Genomic DNA, 7,961 nt, shown 5'->3' with positions numbered 1-7,961 from the left:
AGAAGGCAATCAATTCATGCATAATTCAAATCATATACAAAGTCTTTGTTTTCTTATTTTTGAGTGTATTCATATTTTTTTATTGTCTAGATTTAAGCTTACATTGAGAGAGTCAAAAGGCAAAGAGAGTTAAACACACAAAAGCTATTTAATCTTTTGTTTGTTTAAGTTTTGATTTCGAAAGTGTGTTGGAATTAGGGTGCATTTGTTTTTTTTTTAACTAGGTTGGGTTAACACTTAGGAGTTACTAAGCTTGGGATAGCTTAGGTGTGTTATAAGAGTGTGAGTCTCTTGAAATTGATATTTGTAATCATTCTTGATTATAGTGGAAATTCCACGATGGTACATGATGGAGATTGGATGTAAGTCTCATTGCACTTAGAATCTGAATCAAGATATATTACTATGTTATCTTCTTCCTGTATCTTTGTTATTACATACTTAGAAAGAGACAAAACCAAAATAATCTCCTGATTTATCAGCTCCGTTGCATAAATGATAAAATGGTTCTTTGATTCAACCGTCTTTCTCAACTCACTTAAGAACTTTTAATTGGCATAAGAGTTTAGGCTCAAGGAGCAAGCTTAACTGCCTGGAGTAAAAGATTCATGGTAACCTTTGTGACTTATACGCTAACCGAAGGACAATCATGCTATATGTCTCGTTTCTTTAATGGAACTAACTATTCTTATTGGAAAGAAAGGATGAGAATTTTTGTGCAATCAACAGACTTCAATATTTGGAAGTTCGTTGTAAATGGCCCAAATGTTCCTACCAAACGCAACGCTGAAGGCAATGTTGTTCTAAAGGAAGATTTCGAATGGGCGACTGAAGAAAAGAAGAAAGTGGAGCTAAACGCTGCAACTATCAATGTGATGCATTGCACCATCAGCTTTGAAGAATTCATAAAAGTCTCAAGGTGCAAAACAACAAAAGAAATACGGAACAAGTTGTAGCTCACACATGAGAGAATCGAACAAGTCAAAGAAACCCGTGTTGACATGTTTACGAAAAAATTTGAAATGGTTTTCAAGATGGAAAATGAATCAATTAATGCATTATTTGAGAGGTTCTCCATCATCATCAATAACCTTGATGCAATGGAAAAATACTTCTCTGAAGTAGAGCTTGTCAATAAGATCGTAAGAAATCTTATCAAGCATTGGAAGACCATGAACACTGCTATATCTGAAGCTAATGATCTCAACAAAATTTCTTACGATGAATTGAAAGAAAAACTCCTAGCCTATGAATCTACATATTTTAGCAATGATAACAAGAAAATAGGAGTGGCGTTTAAGTCAAAAATTACATTAAAAGAAGAAGAATCTGAAGACAGCTTATCCAATAATGAGATGGAATTCATTATCAGAAGATTGAGAAAGCTGATAAAACAAAAGGACAGAGGCATAGGTTCATCATGCAAAGATTACAAAGTTATTTGTCATCATTGCAATGAAGCAAGACACTAAAATGCAAAATGTCCATAAAAAAATATTGATGGCCTCATAGAATGACTTGGAAAGGATGATGAAGAAGATAAATCTGATCATGAAACTCATGTTTGTCTCATGGCTGATCAACATGATTTTAACGAGGCAAATTTTGTTGAATTATTATCCAATGAATTGTATATTATCATTGATTATTTAATTATTAATTTCAAAAAGCTTTTTGATAAATATGCTAAATGTAAGAAAGAAAATGAAGCTTTGAAATTAAAAAACAATTAGCTCAAAGAGCAATTGATCATGGCCGAATCTTCTAGTGTTTTAAAGCAAGAAAATGAGTTTTTAAAAATTGAACTAGAAGAACTTAAATTGAAGCTTTCGGTTGATGCATCAATTGATCTCATTGTTGAAAATAAAAGGTTGCATGAGAGTATCAAGAGTTTAAACAAAGACTTAGCAAAATTTGCTCAAAGATCTGAAAACTTGGATAAAATTCTTGCTAGTCAAAGGTCTCTATTTGTAAAATTTGAGGTTATGAATACGAAAAAAACCCCTATAATACACGGATACTGACACGGACACAAGACACGATATGACAAGGGACAATGGACACATAGACATTCGGATTTTAAAATTTTATAAGACATGGGATATGACATATATATATAAAATATAAATTTTTTTAGATAAATTACAATAATATTTTAATATTTTAATGATATTAAAATAATTTTTTAATTGTTTTTAATGTATTTTTTATTTTCTAAATTCATTTCAAAAATACATGTTAACACATGATGGTATTTAGGTGTGTCTGGAGAAAAATTTTTTATTTTATATTAAGACACGATTAAACACAGCAAACACGCCTGTCGGACGAGTGTCGTATTCGAAATGTGTCTGACACACATACACAACATCTCAACAAAGTGTCTGTACATCATAGGAAAATCTATTTTCAAAAATGATTTTAAAGCTTCCTCCAAAGACAAAAGAACCGAACCTATTTTCAAAAAGAACCAAAAGGCCACCTCTTCCAAAAATAATAATCCTCTTTATCATGTGAATAGTCAGCAAAGAGAAACACTTACAGCAAGTGTAATCGAGTTGGTCACTACTCTTATCAATGCTTCATTTTCGAAAAGAAAATCAATGATAAAGTTTGTAGGATTATTCATGACTATAATGCTCTCGAGCAACTAAAAAGATCTAACAAAAAAAGATAAAAAAAATATTTGGATAGCAAAAATTTTATAAAAGATGTTGTAGGTTTGTCTTACATCCAAAAGCAAAAGAAAGTTATAATATTTTGATAAGTGGATGTTCAAAGCATATAATGAGATAGCCAATTTTTTTCATCAAGCTAAACAAGTATGGTGGAGAATTTATGATTTTTTGGAGTTAAAGAAAAGAAAAAAATCACTACGAAGGATGTGATAAAATCGTGATCTTGATCTGATTTTATTGAAGAAAATAAAATTGAAGTGGAAGAAGAAGACTCAGAGAAAGTGAATTTGTCATATGAACAAATACAAAACCTAAAATTGAAAGAAAACCATAGAGTACTATAGAGTACATATTGTTATCCACTATTTATAGCTATTAGAAAATTAACCTTATTAAAACCTAACTCAATATGGTAAATAAATTAACTATGGTTATGAGGTAATTACTATTGCTAGTTTTAACCTCTAACCAAAACAAACTTTTCTATCATTCTAACTAAAGTTACTAGGGGTGAGCACGGGTAGCGGGTACCCGATTACCCACTCGGATCCGAACCAAACCAATTAAATTGGTTCAGGAACCGACGGGTAATCGGGTCCAACCCGAACCAAACCAATGACATTTGCTGATGATTGGTTCGGGTATCAGTTTTGGGATACGAAACCCGAACCAACCCGTATACCTGATCATAATTAATTAATTAATTATATATATATATATATATATATATATATATATATATATATGACTTTGAAAATAAATAACCTGATAACCCTAATACTATCTCATTCTCACTAACGGCGCAACCAAAACATGGAGTAAACTCAGAAATTAGAAACCCTAGCAGAGGCAGAGGCGCAGAGCTTCCTCCTACCGTGCAACCAGCTTCTCCAATCTTCATCGTCTTCTCCGTTAGGCGTCAGGCGCATCGTCTTCTCCATCTCGTCTGTGGGACCATCTGGCGTATCGTCTTCTTGGTAGCGGCAGCGACACAGCAACAAACTTTTTCTCGGTCGTTGGTGTCTCAGTCGGTATCTCTGTCAGCATCGTTGTTCGCGGTTCCCTCTCCAGCAGCCAGCTTCGTCTTCAGTCAGCCGTTTCTTCTCCAGCAACCAGCTTCCTCCAGGCTCCAGTGTCATCTTCTCCGGTCACTCATTCAGGTTAGTCTATAATTTTTGGAGAATGTTATATGTTAAACTGTTAATTGTTTTATTTTCTGTTCAATTTTTAAACTTATACATTCTTAGTTGTTGTTGAATAAAGCAATCTTGATCACTCTGAAGCAATCGTGCTGTTCAATTTTTTAAATATTAATAGAATCTTGCTTTTATGTAAAAGCTATATTTGATTTTGAACTGAGGATCTTCTATAAGCTAATTTTAATTTTTAACTTCAAAAATATTATGTTAATTGCTATACAGTTACTATTATAATTCATTGTAGCAGATATTTATAACAGAGACCAAACCCTTAGAGTTTGATAATTGATGTTCACTAAAAACTAGAAGCCCCCTTAGAATTTGAAGTTGAAACCAAACATTACGTTGAAAGCAAGGTGACATTAAGGATGTAGCAAGTGATGATAGAGTGCAATTATTATGATATTTGTATTCTTATTTGTATATGTATTTATTTATTTTTTTTATCTATCATGCAATTTCACTAATATGTGATTTTATCTTGTTAATTGAGTTTATTTGATTAATTTAAACCGGTGTCTGTAATATATATAATTTGAACTTTGTATTGAATCATAAGATATAGGAGCAAAGTAGTATCCATCAGAAGGAGTTAGGTGCTGTCAAATTATGATCCTTACTCATTTTTCAAATCATAACTCGAGTTATAGATATTTGACTGAGAAGGTTCAAGTAGCACTTGAAAGTTAAGATATAGAGCTACACGGAGAAAAAATACCAAAGCAAAATAGAGGTGACTATGATGATGATGACAATGATGATGACTATGATGATGATGTATATATGTGTGTGTGTGAAAAAAAAAGCAGTAACAGTAATAATGAGCAAACACAACAAAATAAAGTTAGTAATCAAATGCTCTATGTCATAGAAATGGTGAATTTGCATGTTTAAATAGTGGCCATGCCTTTAAAAATTTCTTAGGAGCAACATAACTCAAAAATTAAAAGTAATGCATTGCAACACAAGGAAATGGTAAGATGAAGAACAATAAGCATATCAAGCTTTTGGGTCACTAAAAAATTTGTTAAAAGAGCCACAATTTGTTAAACTTCCATTTTGCGGACATATTGCTTGCAATGTTAATAAATATTCTGCAGTAAGGTCTTTCAAGTTTCAATTGTACTAATTGGTTAGTAACAAATACATGACTTCTCTTATTTTATATATTTTGCAGATTCAAAAAAATGGGAAAACTAACCCTAAAAGTGATTTGGTTGTTGGAAGTACTTCTCCAAGTGCAGCCACTCCCGCTGCTGAGAATGATGGTCTTTCTGGTGGAACATCGCAAAGTCCAGCTCCCCCAGCGTTTCCTGCCTCAAATCCTTCATCAGAGACACAAACCGAAGCTGCTGGAACTACTGGCGAGCCTCCAAAAGAGGTAAAACGTAAGCCCAGTAGAGCACCTAGTAATGTTTGGGCGCTTTTACTAAAAGTTCTCCTAATGAAGCTTGCTACAACTATTGTAAAAAAAAAACATGCATGCAATAGTTCTAGTCATAGTACAACAAAATTGCATAAACATTTAAGAATTTGCACTAAAAATCCTCATAAGCAAGCTGAAAAGGGGCAGAAAACTATTGCACTTGGGAGCCAATTTGAGGATGACCTTAATGCAGTCACTATGAAACTTGTTGATTTTAATCAAGAGGAAACTCGTCTTTCTCTTGCAAATATAATAATTGTTGATGGACTTCCTTTTAAATTTGTTGAGGCTCAAGGCTTTAGACAATTTATGAGTAAAGCACAACCTAGGTTTAAGGTTCCCTCCCATTGGACAATTGCTAGAGATTGTATGGCTTTGTTTAGATATGAGAAAGAGAAGTTGGGAACATTGTTATCTGAAAATCTCCAAATGGTTTTCCTTACTATCGATACTTGGACCTCAATTCAGAATTTGAATTATATGTGTGTGACTGCGCATTATATTGATGAGTCTTGGACATTGCATAAAAAAATTTTGAATTTTGGTGTGATTACTGATCATAAGGGTGAAACTATATGGAGAGCCTTAGAACAGTGCTTGCAAGAGTGGGGTATTAGAAGGATATGTTGTGTAACTGTTGACAATGCTAGTGCTAATGGTGTTGCAATTTCGTATTTACTTAGAGGCATGGGTGATTGGAATGGGTCAACATTGTTAAATGAGGAGTTCATACATATGAGGTGTTGTGCTCATATATTAAATCTAATTGTCGATGAAAATCAATGAAGTATTATGCTCTTACTCACATGGCTAGGGATTTGTTGGCTATTCCCGTCTCTACCGTGTCTTTTGAGTTGGTGGAAATTGTACTAGTGGTCGTGTGCTTGGCCAATTTAGAAGCTCATTAAGTCCTTCTACTGTTGAGTATCTAATTTGCTCAAAAAATTGATTGAAGACTCAAGGAAAGATGTATGACTTAAAGCAAGAACTTGAGGACCAAGAAAAACTTGAATTAAGTAACTATTTTTTAATTATATTTCTTTAAATTATTATGTAATTGTTGTTATTGTTGAGTCTCTAATAATAATTTAATTACTGTTAATGTAGAACTTTCAACTTTAACAATATCTAATCAAGCCATTGGAGTTGATGTTGTTTACGACAATTTGAGGTTAACATTTTTTCACTAATTATTTATTTGTTGAATTACTTTTAATTAATCAATTTTATATATTGACATTAGCTAATTATATGCTAATTTTTTGAAGGTCACAACTCCTCTCTTGAATATGCTTGATTGATGGAGTGAAGACTTTAAAAACTAGACAAATATTTCTATTGCACTTTTGTATTGAGCTTCTAATGTTTAGATTTTACTGTATTTTGGTTTTAGCTTTTTTCAAAGATTATCCACTAGACTTTTGTATTTAACTTCTAATATTTCTATTGCACTTTTATATTTTCGTTAGACAAGATTATTCACTATTAATATATTTGGATTTTGATGAGTTTAATTTTTAATGTATTTGGTGTTTAATATGTTTGCATTATTTTTGTTGATGTTACATGTTTATTATATTTCTTGAATTTTTAACATAAAAATTTGTTAATTTGTTTTTTTTATGAATTTCAAAGTCATCGGGTACCCGCTACCCTAACCGAACTAATCCGCTCTTAATCGGTTTGGTTTGGTTTAGGTACAAACATAAAAAAACACAAATTCAAACCAAAATTATTTTATATAATAGTCCAGATATTTTGGAACCCGCTAAGCAATCATATACAGTGGATTAGTCTTTTGCTTATTGCATTAAAAGATATCTTGAAAAGTCGAAAAACAAAAACTATTAAATAATTTTACCATAACATCGAGATTAAATCGAATAAAATGTCATCCAAAATCTTATTTTCAAACATTATCCATCAAGATATACTAATTTACCATAATCTAGTATGTAATTCCAAACAATTTTTTTATAAGTCACAAATACATCATAAGCAAGTAAGCAACTAAATATACCAAAATAATAATAAAAATACTATAAGCACACTAAATGGCGTTGACCCACATTAAAAACAATTGCTATTTATATACATATTTTAATCTTTTTTTAAAAAAAAAAGGTTATATTGTTATTCGCACATCATGAAGTGTTATATGTGTGCTAATGTGTTATACGAATTACGAAACATCCAATTAATTCTTACTTCCTAAAATTTCTATCAATGTTCAATTTTAATTTTTGAAATTAAAATTCTGAAAAAGTATTAAATATTGTGATAAGGATCACTACATATATAAATGTCAATTCTTAAGAGAGAATGAATTTAATAAAAATTAAAAAATATGACCATTTGTGTGTATAAATAAAAGAAGCATCAATCTAAAACAAACACACAACAACAATAAAATACTCTTTATCCTTTCATATACAATTCTCTATTTCTCTCTTTAAATTCTTAAGTTGCAATATATATAATACTAGTGAATAAATAAATTACTTCTATTATTATTGTGAGATAATTATAGTAGTAAATACTAATAATACTTGTTACGGTGGGTAACCGGAGATTAATAGAATGGATGGCGTTGATTGGCCCAATCGTCTACGGACGGTAGTCTCCGAGCTGGTTTGCACGCTGGAGCCTCCTTCCGAC

Source organism: Arachis stenosperma, chromosome 3 (assembly GCF_014773155.1).
Source record: "Arachis stenosperma cultivar V10309 chromosome 3, arast.V10309.gnm1.PFL2, whole genome shotgun sequence".
NCBI lineage: Eukaryota > Viridiplantae > Streptophyta > Magnoliopsida > Fabales > Fabaceae > Arachis > Arachis stenosperma.
The sequence above is the reverse complement of the archived record's forward strand: the minus strand, read 5'-3'. Positions refer to the sequence as shown.